The sequence below is a fragment of the Schistocerca serialis genome, chromosome 4, assembly GCF_023864345.2.
Source record: "Schistocerca serialis cubense isolate TAMUIC-IGC-003099 chromosome 4, iqSchSeri2.2, whole genome shotgun sequence".
Taxonomy (NCBI): domain Eukaryota; kingdom Metazoa; phylum Arthropoda; class Insecta; order Orthoptera; family Acrididae; genus Schistocerca; species Schistocerca serialis.
The window spans coordinates 744,755,992-744,764,312 of NC_064641.1; positions in this window are offsets into that span (position 1 = coordinate 744,755,992).

Consider the following 8,321-nt stretch of genomic DNA (forward strand, 5'->3'; position numbering starts at 1 on the left):
GATCAACAGTTGCAGGTTTGGCAACGAACGTCAGCTGGCGACGTCACACGTCTAACATTTGTCATCTGCTCTGGGGGGAGGGGGGGGGGGGGGTATTTCTCGACGTTTGCGGTCCCACCTTTCTTGTATTAAATTATTTGTCTCGGCGTCATCTATATCGCTTCGAAGATTTTTAAATGTTAATAAGAATTCCATAATACCAGTTTGGTATTATCGAAGTGAGTCATGAACATATAATGCGAAAATGTTTCAAATATCGGAGACATGATTACTGGAAATAAAGGAATAACTAGAAATACGGAAAAGGAGGATGGAGAAGAAATCCTGACGTATGGATAGTCGGACCGAGGAAATTCTTTCCTAGGTTCCAAGATATAACAAAAGGCGAAGAACACGATATATTGAATTGTGGGATGGTGACATCATTTGCGAAGGTCGCACTCTATATTTCAAATAACGTAATTTACTTTTTCATCTGCTGTCTCACTTCTTCAAAAAATTGTACAAGCTGCGATTTTCGTGGAATATAAACACAAAAAACCATTTCTCGCAATGACGTAAAAGTATTGCTCTTTAAGATTCGTATCTGTGGAAACGTTACATAATCAAAGTTTATTATACAGAAACTTGATATTCTCCCACATATTTGACGTCACACAAAGGCTAGAACAATCACTGCGATGTCATTTACAGCGCAACTCGCTCCGGCAACGATAATCACGAACAGTACACAGAAAGGTAGGAATCAAATCACACTCGCTTATGTACATTCCGGATCGGAACATCAATACCACAATCATGCGCAACACGCTAATTTGATACATGGCAGAAGCATTTATCAAATGCGAATCTAGAGTGCAGTGAACCGTGACTGTCGCAAAATCTATTATCTGATTGCCAGTATTAAAAAAAATATTGCATAGTGAGTGTGCAATGCTGCGGACGAGAGTTCAGTTATTAATATAGAGTTAATTAGTACGGGTAGTAACGAATTACAAATTTAAGTGAGTGCAAATGTACATTACGAAGTGCCAATTAAAAGTGGGAAGGCAATGTTTTATTAAGATTAATGCTTTATTCGACAACAAAATTTAGAGCATTCTGGAATTTGTGTTCTGAAAATGTTTCTCTTTTACTGAAAGGAAAGAAGGAAGTTAAGAAGCTTCGGATTTACATCCCCCCCTCCCCCCTAGAGCACAGACTGTGACTGAAGAAGGAAATGGAAGACAATCGGCCGTGTCCTTTACAAAAGAAATATCACGGTATTTGACTTAATCAATCTAGGAACAACACGGGCGAAAAGTAAATCTGAATTTGAAGCGCACTCCCCTCTGAGCTCCAGAGTTTAAAACGCATCGCCAGATCTTCCGGTTCAGTGACAGAAGTACAAGCTGCTACAATTCAGACACGTCAGTATGGCCAGCACTGTATCCCATCGTCAACTGCATGTAGATGGTGTGCCGATCTGTCTTCCATCTCGAACTCAGTGTTAAGCAAGGTTATTTTAGCCATGCCAGCGCTTGTTGAACTCAGTGGATGTTACTCAAGTAAGGATCCTTGGGGGAGACCACAAAAGGCCACAAACACTTTTCAGAAGTTTTATTTTACTTTCGTGACAGGTTTCGGGTCATTATGCCTATCCTGAGATGGTTACATTTGTTTTAGTACATTATCAGATTATTAATCATATACTTTCTGCTCCTGTATAGTGAACCCAATTCATATGCTGTGTGAATTATAAGAAACGAAGAAAGGTACATTTAGTTTAACGTCCCGTCGACATCGAGGTCATTAGAGGTACGGGATATTCCTTTGTGTTACTCCCTCCTCCCTCCCTCCCAAATAACTTATTGTCCAGAAGCAAAATAAAAAAAAATTATGAAGCACATGTTGTTTAGCTACCTGGGGTATTAGCAGGGTGATGGCCTTTGTTGTAACTTCATCCCTTACTTACGAGGTGCATTCAAGTTCTAAGGCCTCCGATTTTTTTTTTTCTAATTAACTACTCACCCGAAATCGACGAAACTGGCGTTACTTCTCGACGTAATCGCCCTGCAGACGTACACATTTTTCACAACGCTGACGCCATGATTCCATGGCAGCGGCGAAGGCTTCTTTAGGAGACTGTTTTGACCACTGGAAAATCGCTGAGGCAATAGCAGCACGGCTGGTAAATGTGCGGCCACGGAGAGTGTCTTTCATTGTTGGAAAAAGCCAAAAGTCACTAGGAGCCAGGTCAGGTGAGTAGGGAGCATGAGGAATCACTTCAAAGTTTTTATCACGAAGAAACTGTTGCGTAACGTTAGCTCCATGTGCGGGTGCGTTGTCTTGGTGAAACAGCACATGCGCAGCCCCTTCCGGACGATTTTGTTGGAGTGCAGGAAGGAATTTGTTCTTCAAAACATTTTCGTAGGATGCACCTGTTACCGTAGTGCCCTTTGGAACGCAATGGGTAAGGATTACGCCCTCGCTGTCCCAAAACATGGACACCATCATTTTTTCAGCACTGGCGGTTACCCGAAATTTTTTTGGTGGCGGTGAATCTGTGTGCTTCCATTGAGCTGACTGGTGCTTTGTTTCTGGATTGAAAAATGGCATCCACGTCTCATCCATTGTCACAACCAACGAAAAGAAAGTCCCATTCATGCTGTCGTTGCGCGTCAACATTGCTCGGCAACATGCCACACGGGCAGCCATGTGGTCGTCCGTCAGCATTCGTGGCACCCACCTGGATGACACTTTTCGCATTTTCATGTCGTCATGCAGGATTGTGTGCACAGAAGCCACAGAAATGCCAACTCTGGAGGCGATCTGTTCAACAGTCATTCGGCGATCACCCAAAACAATTCTCTCCACTTTCTCAATCATGTCGTGAGACCGGCTTGTGCGAGCCCGAGGCTGTTTCGGTTTGTTGTCACACGATGTTCTACCTTCATTAAACTGTCGCACCCACGAACGCACTTTCGACACATCCATAACTCCATCACCACATGTCTCCTTCAACTGTCGATGAATTTCAATTGGTTTCACACCACGCAAATTCAGAAAACGAATGACTGCACGCTGTTCAAGTAAGGAAAACGTCGCCATTTTAAGCATTTAAAACAGTTCTCATTCTCGCCGCTGGCGGTAAAATTCCATCTGCCGTACGGTGCTGCCACCTCTGGGACGTATTGACAATGAACGCGGCCTCATTTTAAAACAATGCGCATGTTTCTATCTCTTTCCAGTCCGGAGAAAAAAAATCGGAGGCCTTAGAACTTGAATGCACCTCGTACATGAACAGCAGTATGTCCTTTTTAAAAATCACCCAGATTTTTTTATTCGGTAATACACTTCCACTCCACAGGACCTGTTCAAAAACACATCACAGTTTACTATTTAAGTGATCATGATGTCCTTAAAAACATATGACGAAACTGACTTTGTGGGCAGATGACTACTATACAGATCAGGTACATGGAGTAACTTGCTGGAGTCTGACAATAAAAGGAAGGAAACACAAGGGAAACGCATGTAGGTCATTCAGTCAGAACTGGGCTTCAATCCACAAAGTGCGTTCTTGGATGCCGAGAGGTCGAATCCTAGTCGCATCATGGTAACTTTCAGTCTGTATTTAATCCAGCCTTCGCCTCTCAACGCTCGGGGTATTGGCCAGGAATAACAAGTGGTTCGGTCTCCACGCTAAACTGCAGTCCCCTGTGTCTGGGGAAGATAAGGGACATGCAAGTTGCCGAAGTGCCAATTGAAAGACTTTCATGGGGTCACTGAACCACACCAAATTCTTACCGTTCATTCAGGTGGATTTACCTTGGCCACCCAAGTGAATAACATCTTTACGAGCCGCGCGGGGTAGCCGTGCGTCTAGGGCGTCTTGTCACGGTTCGCGAGGCTCCCTCCGTCGGAGGTTCAAGTCCTTCCTCGGGCATGGGTGTGTGTGTTGTTGTTAACGTAAGTTAGTTTAAATTAGATTAAATAGTGCGTAAGCCTAGGTACCGATGACCTCAGCAGTTTGGTCCCACAGTCCTTACCGCAAATTTCCAACTTTACCTTCTTTTTAATGAGGTACTAGCGCAAACCTTCAACTGAGGATGGTTGAGCGAATTACCTATGCGCATTTTCCTTGTGTTTCAATTTCTTTACTATGAACTCCAGCAAGTGGACGAGTTACGTTTTTTCCAAATGCCTGCACTGTGCAGTAGCACAAGAGAGTCAAAGACAGTTTTGTATTACGTTTTTAACAACGTCCTAATTACGTCAATAGTGCACTGTGATACGTTTGTGTACAGGTCTAGAACAGAGGAAGCGGATTCCCAATAAAAAAATATAGGATGCCATTTAAACAAGACGTTATGTTGCTCATATCCCCGCAGTGAAAAAGTTAAAAAAAAAAGGTTCAAATGGCTCTGAGCACTATGGTACTTAACATCTATGGTCATCAGTCCCCTAGAACTTAGAACTACTTAAACATAACTAACCTAAGGACATCACACAACACCCAGTCATCAGGAGGCAGAGAAAATCCCTGACCGCGCCGGGAGTCGAACCCGGGAACCCGGGCGCGGTAAGCGAGAACGCTACCGCACGACCACAAGCTGCGGACAGTTAAATAGTTAGATAAAAGGCAATCATGTTGGTTAACGCAGCTAAAAACATTTGTTTCATACATTTTTTACTTTGCTTCAAGACAAAAAGTTATTTGCGATGGTCAAGATAAATTGGACGCCCGGTATACACGTACTTTTCACAGAAGTATCCCAGAGAAATTCTAAATCTGAAAGACGAGTTTTCGAAATCGGCTACTGCGGTATACCTCCACCAAACGGAGCTGCAAGCCGAGCACGGGCATCGTACTAAGGCTTCTGACTGTTAATCTGTTTCCACACAAGCTGTTCATTTAAACGTACGTGCTCGCATTCTAAATAGATTTCCTAAGCACCTTTTGAAACGATAGAAGTTAGCATTCAGCTCCATTTACAAAAATCATAGCTGACACTCTGCATCGTATAAAATAGTGACAAGAGGAAATAAGAGGGAGTGTTGATAGAAGAGGAAGGAGTGCTAGGGTAATCCGTGCACTTGTGCAAAGCCACTGTGCTAGGTGATGTAGAGGATGGCGCATCTACCTAGTGAGCGGGAGACCCGGGTTCGAATCCCAGGCTTGGTACAAATTTTCATTCGTCGCTTCAACCTGCATACTCATATAACAAATGTTTGCGACTTGGAAAGGTATCTGGTACCATGTAGTTTCATTTTGATTAAAGCAACTATGCGTGGGTTTCAGGCAGGTTCCTCGGTTTTGTTCGATGCTGAGCCGCTGTTCCAATACAGCTTGAGAGACTTTGCAGTGCTGTTCGGATTTGAATTTAGGGGGAATACCAAATGGTCTGAGGCGTGAATAGAAATCTGGAATGAGGAGGGAGGTGTGCTAGGGTAGTCGATGCAGTTCTGCAAAGCCACTGTGCCAGGACAGCATAGAAGTTAGCACATCTGCCTAGTGAGCAAGAGAGCTGAGCTTGAGTGCTGGCCTTGGTACAAATTTCCATTCGTCGCTTCAGTCTGCTTATGGATGTTATAAATGTCTGAGACGTGTAAAGGTCTCTAGTACCATGTAGATTTCATTTTGATTAAAAAAATGTTCAAATGTGTGTGAATTCCTAAGGTACCAAACTGCTGAGGTCATCAGTCCCTAGACTTACACACTACTTAAACCAACTTATGCTAAGAACAACACACACACACCAATGCCCGAGGGAGGACTTGAACATCCGGCGGGAGAGGGCGCAGTCCGTGACACGGCGCCTCAAACTGCGTGGCCACTACGACCGGCTGATTTTGATTAAAGCACCTATGACTCGGTTCCACGCAGGATCCCCCTTTCATTTCGAAGCTGAGTTGCTATTCCATTACAGTTGGAGAGCCTCCGCAGTACTGTTGGAGTTTACGGCGTATACCAAGTGGGCTCAGAGGTGAATGTGAATTCGGATTGAAGAGGGAGAACTGCTAAGGTACTCCGTGCAACTGTGCAAAGCCACTGTGCCAGAGTGGCGTAGTGGTCAGCGTATCTGCGAAGAGAGCAGGAGACCCGAGTTCGAATCCCATCATTGGTACAAATTATCATTAGTCGTTTCTATCTGGATATACAGGATGTTTCAAAAAGGACTTTACAACTTTGAAAATTCATATAAATTAATTCATAGTAACTACGGAGGTGATTGTAGTGTCAATTTGTAGGGAAATACATCAAATTTTTTCTCGTGTAGGTCGCTAGCGCCGCATCGCACCGTAAGAAGCGCTGGCGGCAATTCCGTTAAAGATGGTGCCTTCACTGGACCCGAGCGTGCTAGCTGTGTGTTTTAGTTTGAAGAGTCGAAGTCGGCGACAACAATTCAGGGTAAAGGTCAAGGTTAACACACATAACTGTAGCATTTCGAGCAGTGGAACTCCACATGAAACAAAGCATACGACCTGTTTTCTTTTGTTTTCCGTGAGAGATCAATCAATGGGATAGTGTACATGGATATGTGACTACAATTTTTGATACCACAGATCGATGAGGATGACCAAAAACAAAATTTTTACTTCATGCAAGATGGTTCACCATCCCACTACTTGGCTGACGTGACATCCAGGATTTACTCAGTAACCACTTTCCATGTCAATGGATTGGCCCTGATGTGCCAATTGCATGTCCCCCACGTTCTCAGACCTGACACCACTCGATTTTTAAAAAAATAGGGATTCATCAAGGGTATTGTGTTTGTACCTCCTGTGCTGGCTTCTCTGCCTGAACTTAGAGCAAGAACTTACGTCGCCACTGAGCAAGTTACACCTGAAATGCTACAGCGAGTTTGGGAAGAAATCGACTTCCGATGGGATGTGTGCAGGATAAGCAACGGTAGCCACATAAAACATCTTTAATTCAAGGTAAAAAAAACCTTGATGTGTTTCCCTACAAAATAACACTAAACCTAAGTCTGTACCATCTTTCAAGAAATTTATATGAATTTTTAAATTTGTACAGTTCTTTTAGAAACATCCTGTATACATTGGAAAGGTCTCTGGAACCATATAGTTTCCTTTCGATGGATTAAGTTCTGTCTTATCAGCATAGATCTATTTTCTTCTTGCACACAACAGCGGAGTATGAAATAACAGCCGAACCTGGCGATATTTGCACTGCAATAGCCGGTTCGGCCGCCTTGTCTCTCAGTTTGAGGACATTTCTCGGACGCTTTTGCGAAAAGTTTCGAGGCCAACTCTAATAATTGTTTTCGATTATTTTTTAAAAATTACATAGTTCCATTAAAAAAGAAACAAATTTACTTTAATGTCTTGGTTCATAAAATAGTTAAAGTAACCAAAGTAGGTGCTCCTGAGCATAAAAGTTTCGTCTGGCTAAACCAGATTCAACGAGTTTCAGGCGAGAGATTAAGGAACCAAAGTGAAGTCCCCTGGGCCACGATTAATCAAGCAAACGGTTGCAGCTTAGACCAAGCTACGGAATACTGTGTGTAGTCGTGGCAGTATAAATCACCACCCGCAAGGAATCGTATGTATTTACATTGCGACCACCTGCAGTGCACCACATACGCTGTCGCGGTACTACACATCGGTGATTTATGTCTGGTAGAGAACGATGTACGTTTTCCAAGAGATACTCGTGTGCTGACAGTGACACGCCGAGTTGCAGACGAAGTGTCGGTGAGGAAGTGAGGAAGTAGGTCGCGTTGAGCAGTCGCTTGTTATGCGCGCCATGGCAGCCCTGCGCGTGGGCGGACGGGCGCTTCGCCCTATTAGGGCCACGACGGCCCTAACCGCATCACGGCCAGAGGGCCGACGTAGCCCTGTTAGGGCCTGCTGCCCTTCACCTTAGCCTCAGAGCTGCCTAGGCTCAAGTGCGGCTAGACAACAGTTGCGGGCCCATCTGATCTTCAACACATTAGGCCTATTTAGTTTGAAACCTCGACGTCTTTTGATGGTATGTGTTCAGTACGGAAGATCCAGCTAAGTCCAAAAGCTGCCAGAGTCTTGACAAAATCAACAAATACGGAGTTATACATAAGCACCGATGGCGTATCGTCCATGAGACGAATGATGACAGTTCACGCAGACCGGTGACAATATCACCGGATACGGCGTACTCCACCCCGTCCGCTACAACCAACGTACTTCAGTGAAAAAACACGAAATCATGCAGGTCCTAACTGAAAATCTAATTTTATTTACAGTGACTGCTCCTACTATATTAATCCGAAAATCTGATAAGTATCTGGTTATCCGGTATGTTGAAATATTTTAAAGCTCTTTGTAATACTTAC